The 16,228-nt window shown below is 39.9% G+C and overlaps 1 protein-coding gene across 7 annotated transcripts in view; it reads right to left on the bottom strand.

Annotated features, from left to right (window-relative positions):
• Positions 1 to 15,617, bottom strand: part of ADGRL3 (adhesion G protein-coupled receptor L3) — a 915,407-nt gene extending 899,790 nt beyond the window's left edge. For all 7 annotated transcript variants that reach the window (XM_030925166.1, XM_030925184.1, XM_030925200.1 and 4 more), the window contains exon 1: positions 15,073 to 15,617. The gene's annotated coding sequence lies outside the window, so the exon portion shown is untranslated. The remainder of the gene's footprint in view (positions 1 to 15,072) is intronic.
• Between the last annotated feature and the right edge of the window lie 611 nt (positions 15,618 to 16,228).

The raw sequence follows: 16,228 nt of genomic DNA, 5'->3' as shown, positions 1-16,228 counted from the left end.
TTTTGCTTTATAAATGAAGAAAAGTTGAAATTGCCTTGATACAAGGTAACACTACCATGGGCCCAAAGCTCTGAATCTAACAAGCATTGAATATAAACATAAGAAAAAGAAAGCTGATATAACAAACTATACCAATCCTCTAATCATTTATTAGGAACAAAACGTATTACTATCCTTAATAATAGAGAAATATCATAAAAGTATATCAGACTCCTTAATGGTTTTAAATCATGCAAAGCATCTTCATTATGTCACTTTCCCTTTAAGCCATCACAAAAAGATGGTTTAATCTATTTCATATTTTTAAAATGTGCTATTACCACATGCAATACTGAGCCTTAGCTCTTAACAAAGGAAGAAATGTGAAAATTCTTACAACATCAACTACCTATTAAGTTTTTTTCTGAAAAGTACACCTTGCAAGGAGAAGTATTCTAATAAGCTTTACCATTTTATTTTATTATTTTTTTTTTATATTTTATTTATTTATTTTTTTTTTGAGGTGGAGTCTCGCTCTGTTGCCCGGGCTGGTGTACTGTGGCCGGATCTCAGCTCACTGCAACCTCCGCCTCCCGGGTTCACGCCATTCTCCTGCCTCAGCCTCCCGAGTAGCTGGGACTACAGGCGCCCGCCACGTCGCCTGGCTAGTTTTTTGTATCTTTTAGTAGAGACGGGGTTTCACCGTGTTAGCCAGGATGGTCTCGATCTCCTGACCTCGTGATCCGCCCGTCTCGGCCTCCCAAAGTGCTGGGATTACAGGCTTGAGCCACCGCGCCCGGCCTACCATTTTATTTTATCCCATGGATATTTTAGGGTAAAAGGACCACCCACCACCCTATATCCCATGGATATTTTAGGGTAAAAGGACCACCCACCACCCTATCTTCTACTTACAGATGAAACAGACCTACAGAAGTTACGTGACTAATTCGATACAAGATAGAGAGTGAAAACATCATTCCTGAAATCAGAAATGAGAACTCTCAAGTGCAAGACTAAGAAATTCCAGGCCGGGCGCGGTGGCTCACGCCTATTATCCCAACACTTTGAGAGTCTGAGGTGGGCAGATCACGAGGTGAGGAGATCGAGACCATCCTGGCTAACACGGTGAAACCCTGTCTCTACTAAAAATACAAAAAAATTAGCTGGGCATAGTGGCCGGCGCCTGTAGTCCCAGCTACTCAGGAGGCTGAGGCAGGAGAATGGCGTGAACCCAGAAGGCGGAGCTTGCAGTGAGCCTAGATCGCACCACTGCACTCCAGCCTGGGCGACAGAGACTCCGTCTCAAAAAAAAAAAAAAAAAAAGGAATTTCATAATAGAAGGCAGCATGTGCTACAAAACTGCCATGTCACTTTGGGCAAGTCACTTCAACTCTTGACAATATATTTTTAAGGAAACTAAAACACAGAGTCTGGCTTTCAAGATTCCTTCTGTGCCTTTCTTTATTGCACGTGCATGTACAGAGCAATTTTCAATGGCACTTAAATTTATCTTGCAACAGTAACTTCAAAAACTGCTTTCATGTTCAGTTGTTTCTTCTAGGTCCATAAAGCACATTCATGCAGTTATACAATCATTTATTTATCAAGCATTAAACTCTGTCCCATAAATACGTTCTGGTGCAGATTTAAACAAAATATCGATATTGAAAGTAGAATATGATTCCACTCTGACTGCCAGAAATGTATCATAAATATGTCTGTACAATTGGAAGCAGAAGTCACAAAGATACTGTTTAAAGTCTCTCAGAACAAAGAATGAACTACAATGAAATCAAATTCAGTAGGTACCAGCATTACTGGAAAATTGATTTCAAATTGCATTATCCACCTGCTGTTTTACTCTTTAATTTTACCTAAACACTACTGGACATGTCACATTATGTATCTATTTTTATTGATTTTTTTTTTTTTTTTTTTTTTTTTTTTAATAGTCGAAGTCTCACTCTGTAGCCCAGGCTGGAGTGCTGTGGCGCGATGATGATTCATTGCAGCCTGGAACTCCTCCACTCAAGCGATCCTCCAGCCTCAGTCTCCTGAGGAGCTGGGACTACGGACATGCACCACCATGCCTGCCTAATTTTCTAATAATTTTTATAGAGATAGGGTATAACAATGTTGCCCAGGTTAGTCTCAAACTTCTGGGTTCAAGCGATTGTCCTGTCTCAGCCTCCCAAAGTACTGGGATTATAGGCATGAGTCACAGCATCCAGCCTGTACCTAACTCTTATTTCTACAGACAGATCTCCAATTGAGGTTACACCTAGCAAAACCTGTGCTCACGTTTACTTATTATAAGCCAAAATGTTCTGTTTAATTACTTTTCTGACCTGTCTACTTTTATAGACAAACTTCATTTATTTTAAATGCATTGACTGATAATTTGCTCCTACTTTTCATACTTAAATTTTAGAACAATAATCCAAACCACCATTTGTTTTTGTTCCATAAGAAGTATGGAAAGAAAAAGTTTTGTTAAGTTGATACTTTAGATAAACTTAAGAGATATGAGGTCCACTCAAGATCAGTGAAAGAAATTAATAACATTTATGGAAATATTAGACACATGATGGACTCAATTCTTCATGGAGCAAATTTGTTGTATGGTTTTGTTTTAGTAATATGTTAAATTCAAAGACATAAGGCACAATTTTACTTAAATATTAACAATCAGTAAATTTCCATTTATTATTATTATTTTATTGACCTCTGCTTTTATATATTGGCATACATGTACAGCTGAGCATTAGTAATTCTTAAGTATTACCAAAAACTTAGTAAAAGTTACTAACTTTACTAACTATACATAATCAAGAATTAGTAGCCATGAACTATACACAACTGAGAGTTAACAATTCTTAAGAGTTTCCAAAACTTTCAGAGGACCAGTTATACAGACGGCAATGATGCATCTGGATCTGTAACCAAGTAGAAAAAGTCAAAGGATTATTTACTCCTTGATCTAGTAATTGTACTTCAAGGAATCTGTACTACAGAAAAAACTAGAGAACAGGCCAAGCTTTCAGCACTTGGATAATCATGGTGGCATCACTTATTCTAGTAACAAATGACAACCCACATGAATAAGTAAATGTTTGAATAAATCATAGTATATCTACATTATGAAATATTTTACAATACTTAAAATAATGATTTCAAAAAAATAATGGCATTGAGAAATTGGAGATAATTCTACAAACTAAATATGGCTTAATCTCATGTCAATTAAAACAAACACATACACAAAATACAGATGCAGATAATCAAAGCAAAAATTAAGTATGATGTAATCTCTGCGAACATGGTGGTATGCCAATATATTATGTTATATTGTGTGATTTCAGTTTTAACTTTATGTATCTCTGTATTTCAAAAGTGTTCAACATGAGCATGTACTATAATCAGAAAAAAATTTAAATATGATCTTCTATACTAGGAAGAAAGAATGGGAATCAAAATTCTGCCATTACCAGCACCCAAGTAGAATCGAAAAAGCACGCACAAATGATGTATGTTGAGGAAAAATTCATTCCAGAGTAACCTCTACTAAGCTAAAAGAAAATAGCCGGCAAGGAATTAACATACAAGGACTGCTAAAACAAAACATATGGGCTAACACAGAGTCCTCTGACATTGATACTATGAGTCCCTCATACAGACTGTTCATTCATTTGTAATAAAGTAGGTTAATTTCTCATATATAAATCGAATGCTTTCTTTCATACCCCATTACTTCTCCTGTTGTTGTTGCTCTAGCTCAACATCCCCTAAATTCAAGGAAGAAAACATACATACACACACCATTGTTATCTCACTATTATCTATTATTCAAGAAAGGTCTCATTGAATAAATGTCTGCTCAGAGGCTCTAAGCAAATTTCATTTCTGAACACTACTGTCTGCAGCCCAGCAGGCTATTTCACCAAGATAAGATCACACATTTAATCAAACGCACCAGAAAAAGAAATACTCGCAAAGTCTGCTTAATAACGTCAAATCATAAAAAAAAAAAAATATTGACAGCATACTAATTTTTAGTGCTCCTTCTTCTTTGAGGATTTGCACTAGTAAGGAAAGTCATTGTACATAAGATTTCTGTTAATTAGCCCTTCTACTAACCTTTAAAAATTCTTCCAAATTATCTTCATATGTTACTACTTACATTGACTTGGTACATTTAAATGAAAACGAAAACTCAACATAACTTTCTTTTCTGAATACAAGAAAAGTAACATAATAAATTTAGGAGTATTTCAAACAATACATACAATAGCTTTAAGCCACCTCAGGTGGTTAAGTGTCAGCATTAATATTCAGTCTCTGGTTTTGGTAATAATGGGCCCATATTAGATGTCTATCATTTGAAAAACACTACTGGATACACTGAAGTATATTTTGTTTTATGCTGTAGGCAGCTATAAAGTTATCCATGCTCAATTATCTGAAATATCTTACTTGATATAATTTTGAATACTCTGCCTCTAAACAGAAGGTTTACTTGAATAAACATATATTCTCATCAGAAGTATGACATAATGAGTACACAGCAAGTGTAAAATAATTAGACGTCTCAAACAGATGGATGGATACATATCTACAAACTCACTTTTTCTGGTTTTACTTCTATTTGCATTTATTTTATGCTGTATTTGTTCCTATGCCATAAGTTTTTGTTTCTTCAGTTTCTTCTGACATAACTTTTTCTTCTGTGCAGTCTCCACTTCTGGTTTTGGAACAATTTGTTCGTTTTCAGTAATGTGGCCAGCCTAGCTCATACATGGGTTAATTCAAGCATAAGCACTATCAGATGTCACTTCTTGGGGATTTTGTTCATCTCATCTACTCAATGCCTAGATAGTCTCTATTCAAACCTTGAAGATCAGCATTATTCTCTGCATTTTTAAGCATGTACAGGAAAAAATCCAGCTCTCTTTGTGCCAACAAACCTGTGTCCAGCTCTCCCATCTGGCATTGAACAGAGCCATTGTACAGTGGCTCTACCACTGTAGGATGCAAATAGCACAGTGCTTCTGCAAAGGGACTTCTTTTAGATATTTGGTGGCTTTTCATATATACAGAGACTAGATGTCTTGAGCAGTTTCATAGATAACTTGGGTGCTCTTGAAATGAACCTGAAGATTTGAACCTCACGATTTGCATAATTTTGTTGGGTTTTGTTGGTCGAGTGAGTAAGGAACCATTTTCTAAGATCACTCTGGCCTCTTATAGGAAGAGGGTAAACCCATTTTCAATGATTTTTCTAACCAATTCTTCCAACACCTGATTTGTCCCAGTTATTAAAGAATCACTATTCAGATACTATCAGCACCTCTTTCTTTTTGTGTAAGCAACATCCCTCTCTTAATTGAGCCTCTTCTTCAAGCTAGCTATCCATTCATCCACAGAGGAACTGCAATATTCTTACTGCCTCCACCAAGCTGACGACAGTAGATCAGTATAAGACTGAGTACTTAATTCAGACTGTGGTGAAAGGGAATGAATCCAGTAGTCAGAGAAAAAGAAAACTGGTAGGCTGGGTAGGCCTGGAACTGGTAGGCATGGAACTGAAGCAGAAGCCTAGAGGTATCCAATTTTTTCTGATACCTAGGTAAAACTTCACTCTTTCCCAAGAATCTTTAGGTGAGAAACACAATAACTTCCCAATAAATTAATCAGTTCAGCAGAAAGCTAGCTGGAGGTGTCTTTGCAATTAAAATAGATATAGTGAAAACACCCATTCTATTCAATATTTTAAGTTAAATTTAAGTACATATTATTTAGATATTATCATAAAATTGCACCATTTTAGAATGACTGTAATATTTAACCATCACACATAAAAATTAAGAATCATAGTGAAAACTAATTGAAATTCCCTAAACCTCAAAAGATGATTGTATGTAATTTTTTTAAATGGCTGCCTAAGCTCTTCCTCCAAAGCCAACTACAGTTAATAATATAATTAAAACTCATTAGACAACATCAACCAAACATTTAAAGCCAATGAAAAGAAAGGCTATAGATACACACATGCCTTGTGTTAACAGAAAATGATTTCTCAATAGGTTCTTTGTCCACGCCTTGAAGTCATAATCAGTATTCTGAGTCAAGGTTCAAACAACAACCATAAGCCATTGACAAACCAAGAACACTGAAAATTTGAAAAAACAAAAGGTGTTAATGAAAACCAGTTGAACCCCTCCATTCTTGCCAGAAATAAAATCTCATACAAAAGATGACCATCAGTCAGGACCATTTCCTTTTATCCAAAAGTCTTTGGAAGAGTTTGAGAAAAAGGAAACGGGGAAGGGGGGAACCAAACCAAATCAAAACAAAACAGGAGACTGTTGAAAACCCTCTTACAGGGTCAGCGTCAATGGAATGCATTTTAGTATTCAGGTTACCCACCCAAGCAGAACATCAAAAACTGGGCTTGAGTCTCTCCTCTATTCTCACAGGCTCAGGCTACTGTGGAGCCACTGGGGCTGTCCTGAATAGTAACACGCTCTGCCTCTGCGGGATGCGTAAACACCAACACAAGCTGATCAAACAGGAGGGGGTGTCGTTTCTACTCGGCTTTCAGTTCCTTGAGTCATACTTTAAAACACCTAATTCTGGTGCCATTTAGCAAGCCAGTCATCCAGTCCAATGTGCAGTTTACTTTTTCATTCATTTTTACCACCTACCATATCATATCCTTTCCTTTTCAGTATACATGCTGGATAATTATAGAAAAAGTCACACATTTTAATAACTTGTTATTGGCACTGTCACTGAAATACAGATGTGAATTCTAAAATTTGGATTCATTTACAAGCCCTTCAAAAGTTTTAGTCTTTAAAGCAATTTTGGGATCTGAATTTTATAGGTTTATCTCATTTATGGCATTCTCACGAGACTTAAAATCTGGGATTATAAATCTTTTAAAAGTATGAGAATCCTGATATCTTCGACGTTTGTGATGACTTGATATGGTTACAGCATATAGAAAATTCTGATGCAGTTAAAGCTTAAAGAATGATTGACATGTGAAAAGATAACAGGGTATTTAATTTAAAACATCTTAAATTGTTACTGTCATTTTGTACCCAATTTAAAGTCAATCTTCGGACACAGTATTTGGTGGATGTCAAAAATATTTTTTGGCCAGGATTGTAATTTTTGATGGGGAATTAGGAGCAGAGCATAACATTTTAAGATGAAGAGGAGCTCAGAAAGAAGTACTTAAAAGGTTAAAAAGGGACAGAGGGAAACAACATAGTAAAAATAAATACAAGACTCGAACCTTTCTCAACTACTTAAGAAAATGCTATTGATTTTCCCAGCTCATCAAGAACTCTTCAATTAAGAAAATGATATTTGATTTAGCTAAGTTTTCTTAATAATGGTACTCAAGGACATTTCTAATAATACTATGACTAATAACAAAAGGTACTATGCATGAAATAATCACTCCACTAGGTACTTTTATATTTACTTCCTATTACTCCACTCAAACCAGCAATGTAGACTTTATTATCTCTATTTTACAGATAGCAATAACAGAGGTAGAAACTTGCACATTTAGGGTTGTATTCAAGTGACTCTCAGTCCAAAGACCATTTCTGAGAATCTCATAATTAAAAACACTGCCCAGCTATTCCTATGTATGGAGGATAATTTAGTTTCTGCAACACTAAATCAGAATCAACCAAAGTTCTGGAAGGAAAGTGCTATAGTACTAATTTCATAGTGATAGGCTGGGTCAGAAATTTTAACGAGCCATAGAATATACCCCAAAAATGTACATAACTTATAAGTACATCTGTAACTTAGAGTTTTCAAATAGTTGCCAAAGTCTCATTCAAAAATATTATACAGTTTTCCAGTTAAACTTTAGCATCTAGTAAAGCTAATCTGAATGCATAGCTTCTTTCACTAGTTAGACATATCACCACTCACAAACAGACTGAACTACAGTATATAATTGCCCCAAGGATCCTTTGCACTGAAAATGGCTTGTTGTGGTGCTTAGATAGTGATTAACAGATTAAGAGTATAGTGAGTCATCTTGATATCACTTCAGAAAAGTGATTTCCTCTCTAATAATTCCCAAGATACATAAATATTCAATTAGGGTCTTTGAAATCTAGTTTTAATTGGGCATTCACATTCACTATCAAACTTCAAACTTAGCTCAAGCTAACAAAGGTGTTTTATTAATTCCTCCTCTAAAAAATGCTAATAACCCTTCATGAGTTTTATAGTGTGAGAGTAAAATAAAGTCAAGATTATCTTTTATATGAAATTTTAAAATTTACCAACATTTTAAGACATATTGTAAAATGGTGTGAAATATAATTATGTATCTAAATCACATGGGGAATTGATTAAAGTTTCCTAGGACTCTCATGAGACCCAGTAATAATGATGATGATAGTAATAATAATAGTAGCAAACAATTATGTTATTATTATGCACCAGGAACTGTTTTAAGGACTCTGCATAGATTTACCAATTAAATCTTCATAATCATCTGTGAATTTGGTAAAATTGTTAAATCCATTAAAAATGTCAGCAAATTAAAGTGTAGAGAGATCAGGTATCTTAACCCAAATCCAATAGTTTATTAAACCTAGGCAAACACTCCAGAGTCCCTTTCTGTTCATCTCGACACCACTCTGACTTTCTAGGTATCAAAATATCTTGATCTAGGGCCTAGATGAAGATATTTTCCCCTTGACTCCTTTGTAGCCTTCCCAAGAGCAGTCAGCAGATCAGGCTGCATATCTGCTGTTTTAAAGTTTCCATTTCACTAAATGGGGACAAAAGTCTAAAAACAAGTTTCCTACACTGGATTATTTGGAAATAAAATAATGAAAATGCCAAATAATTAATAACTATATCCAACCTGCCTATCTTTTTACAGGTTGGACATCTAATCATTTTCTCATCCTACATGGCTCTTTATGTGGCTGGATGGGTGGCATTTTAGAGAACAAGGAGGCAGATCTCAGAAAAGTCTACTTGAGCCGTTCGTTCTCAGACTTTCTAGCCCAGGACCATTTTACACTCTTAAAAATTAATGACCTACATTAGAGAAATGCAAATCAAAACCACAATGAGATACCATCTCAAGACAGAATTGAGATCAGTAAAATGTCAGAAAACAATAGGTGCTGGAGAGGATATGGAGAAATAGGAATGCTTTTACACTATTGGTAGGAGTGTAAATTAGTTCAACCATTGTGGAAGACGGAGTGGCGATTCCTCAAGGATCTAGAACCAGCAACACCATTTGATCCAGCAGTACCATTTGATTCAGCAATCCCATTACTGGGTATATACCCAAAGGATTATGAATTATTCTACTATAAAGACACATGCACACGTATGTTTATTACGGCACTGTTCACAATAGCAAATACTTGGAACCAACCCAAATGCCCATCAATGATACACTGGATAAAGAAAACGTGGAACATATATACCATGGAATACTATGCAGCCATAAAAAGGGATGAGTTCATGTCCTTTGCAGGGACATGGATGAAGCTGGAAACCATCATTCTCAGCAAACTAATACAGGAACAGAAAACCAAACACTCCATGTTCTCACTCATAAGTGGGAATTAAACCATGAGAACACATGGATACAGGGAGGGGAACATCACACACTGGGGCCTGTTGGCGGGTGGAGGCTAGGGGAAGGATAGTATTAGGAGAAATACCTAATGTAGATGATGGGTTGACGGATGCAGCAAACCACCATGGCACGTGTATACCCATGTAACAAACCTGCACATCTGCGCATGTATCCCAGAATTTAAAAGTATAATAATAATTTTAAAAAATGACCTAAGGTGACTTCTTTTGTTGTTGTTTGTTTTGTGTTGTTTTTGAGACACAGTCTTGCTCTGTGGCCCAGGCTGGAGTGCAGTGATGCGATCTTGGCTCACTGCAACCTCTACCTCCTGGGTTCCAGCGATCCTCCTGCTTCAAGCCTCCTAAGTAGCTGGGACTATGGGCATGCACCACCACGCCCAGCTAATTTTTGTATTTTTAGTAGAGACAGGGTTTCACCATGCTGGTCAGGTTGGTCTCGAACTCCTTACCTAAAGTGATCTGCCCACTTCAGCCTCCCAAAGTGCAGGATTAGAGGTGTGAGCCACTGCACTCAGCCTCTAAAGTGACTTTTGATTATTATACCTGTAACTGTCACCATTCAAGTATTGATAAACTGGGAAAATTCTAAAACTTGCAAATACATAAGAACATATGACATATGCCATGAGAGCAATGATGCCATCACATATCATATACCTTCTGGAAAACGCCACTGAACACTTGTTAAAGAATACAAGTGAAAGGCAAATAATGTCTTAGCATTATTATAAAAATGTTTTCTTTTCACATTTCCTCTGAAGGGGTGTCAGAGATCCTCAGGGTTCCCCAGAGGACACTTTGAAAACACTGATAAAAGAGCATTGTTTGCTTTACAAAGAAACTGACATGGAAGTTTTAGCAGAAAGAAACATTCAGTTGGGTGATTTATTTTTCCATCCCAAAGATAGTTTTCAAAGTAAGTAGGATTATCATCACAATATTACATTTAAATTCTTGAATAATATGGACCAAATTTTCACTTCTTTTAATACCTATTTGTAATCACTTTTATGAAGATATTCATTAAAATTGAAACTAAGTTCCTGTTTTAAGTGTCAATAAGACATAAGGAAGACATGATTTATCAAGGTCTATAGAACCTATTATGAGCAAATATAGAAACTCTCCCCTTTTATTCACCCCCAAAAATAAATAAAAAAGTTCAATTAATTTCAAGTGGGACAGCTACTTTTCTCTTTTTATATTTTGTGCTTATGAATCGATATGCACATTTCACAATTCTAAGGAAAAAGTTACACCTGGTTTCTTATGCAGCAGTAGAGTTCATTTTATTGGGCCATGCTGACACTCAGATCAGAGTAACGACATTAAAGATTTGGGGAAAAACCTACACACCTTAGATGCATAAATGTTATTTACAGGCATGCTCACACTACATTCTCGCGATGTACTACAACGAATGAAAAATCTGGATTTTTCTCTTCATTGATCAACAACTCTCTAACCCTCTTCCTACCCCTACCCAACAAAACACAGAAAGATAACCAAGGAAAAATGTCAGGAGGACCTTACTCATACTTGCAAGTTTTACTTTTTATTTAATTATAAAATTGGTTATTCTACAAAGAAATGCATTTGCATGAAATAAGAAGACATAATAATAATCCAAGTGCAAATATATCCTTGTGGACAAATAATAAATTACAATACAGCCATATTCTTTACAGTTCCTCCCAAAGTGAGCAAATGCATATTTTGAATATAATGCAAATCTAGGAAAGAGAAGGCAAAATAGCCATTTGCAAAACTTAAGGACAGATCATCCTTTTAAAATTCCAACTGCTCTAGCCATTCACACCATGCTAAATTAAGGCTGCACAGCATTTCTTAAAATCACTGTTTGATCCTAAATATGAAAATCGCAATCAGTTTTCCTTGCTGATTTCTGGGCCAAAACTCCCCACTTCTAACAGTAACTGTCACTTCTACTTGGCAGTCCTTTTTAAAGAGAGTTTCAACCAACACTTAAAGTGGTCCAAATCAAATCTGAAAAACAATTCAGTTTTGCATCATATTATTTGACTAACTTCAATCTTCATGATTTTATAGTCTTTTTAATCTACTATTTATGATTTCCTTGACTATAGCACACAAAGGAATCAATGGTAAATCAAATCCATAAAAAAATCTGCCTTTCCTAATTAGTAGAAACAATGCCAGCCTCTGTAGCTGCAGCCAGTAAGTGCCATACTTGCTATTATTCCCTGTGGAAAAGAGTATTTAAATCTGCAAACTGTAAGAAGATCATGATTAAGAAAATCATTTCTGAAAGACTTTCCATTCATATTTTTGAGAAGCACTCTCAGTCTGAACGATAATCACACCAAGAAACCTAAAATGAGACATCAAAAGCATTCACCCATCAGGCAAATCACATGCTGGCTTATCACTCTTCAGGCCAGGGATGCCTGATGCAGCCTAACATCTCTATCTAAAAAAAATTAATAGTTCATAGAAAACTTTGTGTGAATCATTCCTCCTACCCCGATTTTGTAGAAATAGTCTAGTCAACCATATACACAAATGGATCAGGTTACTGAATACTTAGTGATAAGGAAGAGCTATGGAATGGCATTCAAATACTCTGACACATTCACCTTCAGCTAAAGACAGCACAATACACTGACAGACACAGTTCTAATGACATCAGGACCTGTGGAATGTATGACTGCTAGGGAACACATGCTGCTAGGAAACAAAGAACAGATCCGATCAAATCCTGTAATGTAAGGACTGGGAATCATTGTGATTAGATCTTCTAAAATGGGAGGACAAGTATTCTTTAATCTTCAGAAATATTTGCAAGTATAAAGACTTTAATACGTATCATCTAGAAATGAAACAAATACATGAAGCTAGATTCTCATGAATTAAATCAAAATTTTCTAAGTTTTCTGTTAGGTGATGGCCATTAGCAATATCTCTCATGAAAATATAACTTAAAGTCAGGCATCAGTGATTCGGTGTCTTTTGCAATCTATACTTTTTCAAGAGGTCAAGGTCTTCAAAAAATAATGAAGACATCCAGAAATTATTGTACCTAAAAACAAAGTACCCTGTTACATTAACAGCCCCATACTTTTTAAAACAAAATAGAACACAAGTATTTGCAACAAACACCAAAGCAGTCAGAGCTAATCTAGACCTAAGGAATTTAATGCATTTTAATTATTGAAAGTAAAAAGTAAAAAGCAGTTTCACTTGCAAAAGTAACAGTTTGTAAACTGTGTTTATCTTTGTGCATTCTTTACCCTTGCTTTGGTTACAAAAAAAAAAAAAAAATGGGTGAAACAAAGCTGAGAGATAATTCAACAACAAATATCCTCTTAACTCCTATACAAATTATCTGGTATTCTATTTTGGTGATTATAAAAGAGCCGAGAATTCTATCCTATTTGTAATCCACATACAGATAAATTGGGCGCCAGAAATCCAGATCATTTAGGACCATTACAGATGGAAAAATATACAAAAGAAATCTTACCAAACTCTGTTTATTCTCGTAGGGAAATATAAGAGAGTCTCCAAATGAAAAAAAAAAAAAATGCTAAAGAAGTGTTTCTTTGCAGATTCTACGATGACATTCTTTAACTAGTGATGATAGTCCATATGACACTAAAATTAGCAGACCGCCTATTTACTTCAGAGCAAAACACAGAAGGCAATTTTTCCTTCCTGCCAGAGTCTATGTGTCTCCTCATTTCCCCAGCAGCTGGCTGGAAGGATGTAAAATCAGAGGTGCAAGAAGCCTTATACTTCCTAATGAGTAATACAGCCAGGAAAGTAAACACAACAGACGACAGCAGGTTCCACTCTAAAGGAGACTGTGGCAGGAGTGCTTACACCGTTGTTTACAATGTGCTCTAACTACCGCAGGCAGGGATCACACGCAGACATAGGGAGGAGACACCCCGGAGGTGGCTCTCAAGGCTCGAGTTCGCCCAACTGCTATGATATCTCTGGCCATAAATAAAAGCAGCGCATGTTTCTATCAGAGCGAGGAAAGTGGCCAGAGAATTCCAGGGACCAGGAGTTATGCTGGCTGGACTCGTTTACTTCAATCTGCTGTAGAGATGACTACCCTATGAGGTTCTCATCAGGGCCAATCTAGGGTTCATGGAGCGCTGCACCAGCGACTCTCACGCGCCGCACGCATCTCGCCGAGCTGCGCCTCTCCAGGGGAAGGGGACATAGCAAGGCTTCCTCGCCACCCTGCGGGGGCCCCCGTGGCCTCCTCAAACCAGATTTTCCAGTTAAGCGGATCCCAGGCGATTTCAATAAGCAAGCTCAGCTCCAGTAGCATCAGTTCCAGCATCCCCGCAAATATCTATCTGCCGTCCCTGGGGCGCAAAAATGCGCACACACTCAAACGCCGACTCCGCCGCCAAGTAACCCTGGTAGAGGAGGAGGTCGCCCCCACCCCTACACACACCACACACACACACACACACACACCCACCTATAGTGCTGTGGGCCTGACACCCTAAGCTTCTGAGGTCAGACGCTCCGCTGCAGCCTGGAGCCTTCCCTTCTCCCGAGAGAAGCGCCGAGGTGCCTTCTCTCCTACCTGTAACCCGCCAACCACGACCACCAATGCTCTGCCCACCCCGCCCTGGCGCCGCGGCCGCCCGGATTCGTGCAACACCGCCGCCCCCCGCCCAGTGCCCACTACCAGCACAGCGCAGCCCGGGCCACCCACGAAAGTGGAAGCTTTCTCCAGTCAAAACCGCTTAACAAAGCCTGGGCACGCAGGTCTAAACCAAACTGCCGTGAAGGGGACACAACAGGCAGGGCGCGGGGAGGTAGCGCGACTCCACGACTCAGGGGCGCGACCTGGGCAAAAGGGGTCACCACGGATGCTCCAGGCAAGCGTCGAGGGAAAATCGCGCCGGGCTCGGCAACCTGCATTTTCCATCTTCCCAGAGCCCAGCTTCTCACCCAGACCCTGTTCGTCCTCCAGCCCGCTCCCGCCTCCAGCCGCACCAGTTTCAGCCGGGCGGAGAAAAGGCGCCCTCCTGTCCGCTTTCTGCTCCCACCAGGGGATGGCACTGGGGTGAGAGGGGAGGGAAAATTCACGGGGTGGGAACTGTTCCTATTCCCCAGCGTGTGCAGCTGCGAATGCGCCCAGTCTCTTATCCCCCTCACTCCCCTCGGCCGCCAAATCGCCGAATGGCTGGAAAAAACTCGAACCCGCGCCAGACCCGAGCGCCCACCAGCCAGGAGGTTCCCTTCCCGCCCCGCATCACGACCGGATGAGTGTGTGTGTGTGTGTGTGAGGGCGAGTGTGTGAGTGGAAGGGCGAGTGTGCATGCACCCCGCACCCCCTCTGTTGCCCGCCCGGTAGATGCCGAAGCCTGCGCCCGGCCAGAGCGACCCCTATTATGAAGAGTGCGAAGAATAAATTACCTTTCGTAACCGCCGGTCCCTGAGATCGTCCCATCAGTTGCTCAACAACCTGAAGGCGGGTGCAGTTTCCACAATCCAGCCATTGAACTCGGGGCAAAAGACCGGCCGGCCCCTATGCAGACACCCCCAACCACACGCGGCAAAGAACGAGAATCGAAGCGCAGAGAAAGCAGCAGGAGGGTGGAGACCCCAGTCAAGGAAACAACAACAAAAAGTCTCTCTTCCCTTTCTTCTGCTACACAGCCACGGAGAAAGGGGAAGGAAAAAGAGAACCAAATGTTCGCCTTCCTTTACGTTCCTCGCTTCACACACCCCAAGGGGGCAAAAGCAGAGCGAAGAGAAAAGAGGGTTCAAATGTCTCTGCCAGTCCACAGTTGCACAACTTCGGAGTCAGGCTCTGTCTCCAGCAGCAGCCGAGGAACCCAGAGGCAGCTATTAACATGCGGCAGTCATAGCTGGGGCTGCTTCTCCTCTTCTTGCTGCTGCTGCTGCTGCTGCTGCCGCCGCCGCTTAAGAAAAGACGCTGCCGAAGAGACCAAAAATCTTCCACCATCCCCCCAGCCGATCTTTATATCCAGTTCTCCCACCCCACCCCCTTCTCTTTCTTTTTCTTCTTCCACGTCCTCCCCTTTCCGCCTCGTAGCGGGAGCGATGGAATAGGTAGGGGGAGCCGCGAGGGCCAGGGGTGGCTTCTCCGCCAAACCGTCCTCCTCCTCGTCCTCCCGAGGTTCTCTCCCAGCCGAGGGTCCCCTCTCACGCCCGCAACCTCCGCGGACAGCCTGAGCGAGAGCCACACAAACTCCTTCCCCGGTGCACGGAGGGGGCGCGCGGGCAGAGCGGGCGCCCGGCCGCCGAGGGCTGCGTCCCGGGGGCCGGCGAGCCCCGAGCCCGTGGGGTGGCTGATTAGCTCGCCGGCCGGGCCGGGCAGCTGCGGGCATGTGGGAGCTTCATCGCGCAGCCCCGGGCTCCGCGCCGCCGCCGCTGTCTCTTCGGTTCTTTCTCTTCTTCGACTCCCCAAGAGCGAGCGAGGCACTGGCGCTCTCCAGACACGCACACTCACACACGCGCACACACGAGCGAGCTCCTGCCAAAGCAAACCGTGCAACCCGCGCGCGCGCACACCCGTAGGAAGAGGACCGAGGCAAAAAGAGAAGAA

The sequence above is a fragment of the Rhinopithecus roxellana genome, chromosome 2 (genome assembly GCF_007565055.1).
Source record: "Rhinopithecus roxellana isolate Shanxi Qingling chromosome 2, ASM756505v1, whole genome shotgun sequence".
NCBI lineage: Eukaryota > Metazoa > Chordata > Mammalia > Primates > Cercopithecidae > Rhinopithecus > Rhinopithecus roxellana.
Note: the sequence above shows the minus strand (reverse complement) of the source record. Positions and strands in the feature narration are given on the sequence as shown.